Source organism: Ursus maritimus, unplaced genomic scaffold, assembly GCF_017311325.1.
Source record: "Ursus maritimus isolate PB19 unplaced genomic scaffold, ASM1731132v1 scaffold_10, whole genome shotgun sequence".
NCBI classification, from domain to species: Eukaryota; Metazoa; Chordata; class Mammalia; order Carnivora; family Ursidae; genus Ursus; species Ursus maritimus.
The window spans coordinates 46730141-46733804 of NW_024423344.1; the positions used below are offsets into that span (position 1 = coordinate 46730141).

Genomic DNA, 3664 nt, shown 5'->3' on the forward strand with positions numbered 1-3664 from the left:
TTTTTTTTTTTAAAGATTTTATTTATGTGACAGAGAGACTGCCAGTGCGAGCGGCCCGATGTGGGGCTCGATCCCAGGACTCTGGGATCACGCCCTGAGCCAAAGGCAGATGCTTAATGACTGAGCCACCCAGGCGCCCCTCTGTGGGGCTCTTTCTAATGCCTTATCGCCTTCTCCTTCCATGTCATCCTGTCATCATCTCCTATAATCAGATTTTGGAAATTTGTGAATGCTTAAAAGTGGTCAGCTTTCCTTTCCTTGGAAAAAAGATGGTGGGAAGAAGAAAATTGAAGAGATTTGAGAGATACTTAGGAAGTGGAGTTGAATGAACTTAGTGATGTACTGGGTTCTGTGGTGGGAACAAAGAAAGGAAGAGGGAGGAGCAATAGGTAATGGAGCGTTGCCAGCAAGGTGGTAGGTCTACACTGGGAAAGAGTGTGGGATATCCGCTGCACACTTTAGTTCCCATCACAGCACTTCTCATCCTCACTGTAATCACCTGTCTCCCTGCACGTGCCCTGCAGTAGGCCTTGCCTGCAAGGACTCACTATGGATCCTCTGTGCTCATGCTTGTATCCCCTTTCCTTGCACAGCACACATTGTGGTACATTCAAAAATATCTTTTTATTTTTATTGTCATTTTTCATCGTGCTGTATTATCTTTAATTAAGTATAAAGACTTCCAATCACATCACCTAGAGACCATTTTACCTACTGCTCTTTTTGCTCACCCGCCCCTTGTCTCTCTCCTCAGCAATGGTGAGGCAGATACCCTTTCTTACCCTTTCTGTGGGGAAGAGAAATCCGTGGTTTGTTGCCTTTGCCAATAACAAAAATGTCAGAGAGCCGGGTGGCAAAGCTGTTGCTGTTGGCATCTTTCATCTGAACTACATCAAAAGAACCAGTGTGTCTCTCTTTGTTGATGATCAGACCAATTTTTCCCAAGTTAGCACCTCTGGTCACCGTACAGAGTTTACCAGTGTCAAACCTGATGAAATCAGTAATCTTTCCAGCCTCCAAATTAATCTGAGTAGTGTCATCCACCTTGATGAGGGGGTCAGAATATTATGGTGAGCATTATGGGTCACCAGGTGAGGGATTCCTTTTGTCCCATGAAGATCTTTCTCACTTTGCACAGCTTATACTTGGCTTCCTCAGGTATAATGCGGTGAACGGCAAAGTGACCCTCGGTGTCATAGATCAGACAGAATTTTCCCCATTCTTATCAGTGCTGATGACTTTCATCAAACCAGTAGGGTAAATTATATCAGTTTGGACCTTGCCATCAGTCTTAATGAAACGCTGCATACAGATCTTTATTTCATCTCCTGTGAGGCCGTACTTAAGTCTTTTCCTTAGGAAAATGATGAGAGGGAGATGTTCTTTCAGCTTATGAGGACCAATAGATGGACAGAAGGCAAACATACGCTTTGGAGCTGCTACACTCATCAGGTGTGACCATGAGCCATGTCTGTGCTAGGCACGGAAAGAGGATTGACTCCTTCCGATACACCAGAAAAGAGAGCTAAAAAAACCTCTTTAGAAAGAGGCTTGGTAGGGGCCACTTAAGATTGTTCATGGAAGAAAGTCCTGTTATATCTTGTTGCATACAACTGGAGTTATAAAACAGAAGAAAAAAAGACAAACTTTGGAACTTTAAAATGTACTATGGCATTAACTGAACATCAGAAAAATGATACAACACATGGACCCAATCAGTGAAGTGATATTTACTGAGCATCTATTGTGGACAAGGCTCTGCGTTAGGGCCTTTGGGTAATCATGTAGGGTTTGCTCATCAAGGGCTTGCTCAGGCGAGGCCTAGCTTATACCTGTTGTGCCAGATGAATTATTAACAGTTCTCTCTTGTGCTCTAATGTGTTCTTATCTGGACAGTATATTAACTGATCACACTACCCCTGGGATATGAATAATTCCAATTTAAATCAAGAAAGGGGGTTGTTTTTGATATTGGGTTAGATGGGGGTCAGAGAGTCAGCAGGCAGGCATGGGGGGATTTAGGGCTGTCATGAGGAAATTCACCCAAGAAAATTATTGGGAGAAACCAACAGACCTCAAACTCCAAGCAGAGTCAAGAAATCTCTAAGAGGAAGATCTGGTGGCAGATTTTGTCAGGAGTCTAAAATGGCCTCATTTTCAAGATATTGCCATCCCTTCTTGGTTTGAAATTTCCACTGTAAGAGTTATTCCTTGGGTTTCTACAAAAAAAGCAATGGGGAAGGGGTGGACTCTTGTCTTTAGAATGGCCAGAGAAGGACTGAGACCTCCCCTCCCATTCCTGGAAAGCCTTTCCTCATTGGCTGATGAGCAACAATACCAAGTTTGGAGACTGCTTGGTTTTCCCCTTGGCAGGGGACAGGGAAAACAAGAAGGCATAGACCCTGGGGGAAGCCTGATCAAAACTGACAATTGCCAGCACCCTGTGTGAGCCTTGAAAGGGCAGGGGAGGTGGGTCTTTGCGTACCTGGAAGAGCTGAGACTCTGTACCTGGAAGGAGGTGGTCATGAGAGAGAAATCAGAATGAAATCAAGTGTAATGATGCAGAACACTTTTTTTTCCCATGAGAATTCAAGGGGCTGGCCCTCATGATCATGATGAAAACAGAGACAGTAGCACACCGTGATGAATGGGAGGCTGTCCCAGGAGCAGAGGAGTGCTGGACAGGCGCGGAGAGAGGGCAAGAGCAGTACTGGATGTTGTGAGTGGGAAATCAAGGGAGGGAGAGAGAGAGGTGCCTAAAGGGGATTTTTAGGATCTTTTACTGTGTCTGGTTTGTGACTCCTTTCCTGATCCATGGAAGTTGCTCAGGCTTTGCCAGCTTCGCCCAGTAGTGTGGTCTCTGGCAAGGGACCTCCATGTGTGCCAAGCACATATTCGACAGAATAAAGATTGTAGATGTAATTAATAAAATACCAATGAGCAAAAGCATTACCAAAGTCATAATGACTTCTTGTTATATATATCTCCCCACCAATTGATAATTAAAAACAAAGAGCTATTATTGTGTGGGAGTGTGAGGACAAGTCTTGGAAGGTTTCAGAAGCAGGAAGGTGACAAACACAGGTCTAGGGGGGTCCTCAATTCTTTACTCATCCTTCTGGGTTTTGTCAACATATAGTGTTGAACTTTCCTATAGAAATGGCATACAGTTTTTGCTTTCTTTTAATAAAAACCTGGAGGTTATTTCTGACATAGGAATTTGATGTTTCCTTGAGTTTTCTCTTGGAAGATGAGTTAAAAAAATAAAAGAGACAGGTACATGTTTAAAGCATGTCTTGGATGTTTTCTTTGACTATGACAATGTTAAAAATACAGAAGCACAAAACAAAACAGACTTCTCTCCAAATGGACTGTTTATTTCAGTGGTGGTAAACTCATGGTGTTGTGTTCTGGCACGGAATTCTTATGTTCCTCCTCACGGCGACCCTCCTCTCTGCTGTGGTTCAGCCGGGCTAGCTGCTATAGGGGTTACTCCTGCCGTACTTTCTGCTCATGGTGAGCCCTGAAGAACTGTAGTATTGTGTGCGGTGTACACGTGTATTTTGGTTCCAGCTTCTCGCACTTAACATAGTGAGTGTTCCTTTTCCCACATCATTCAATTTTCATTTAAAAGTATTGTTTTCCCAGATTCCCATATGTATAT

The 3664-nt window shown here is 43.6% G+C and overlaps 1 pseudogene; it reads right to left on the reverse strand.

Moving 5' to 3' along the window:
- Window positions 1-126: 126 nt before the first annotated feature.
- Window positions 127-1524, reverse strand: LOC103659158 (annotated as a pseudogene).
- Window positions 1525-3664: the final 2140 nt, after the last annotated feature.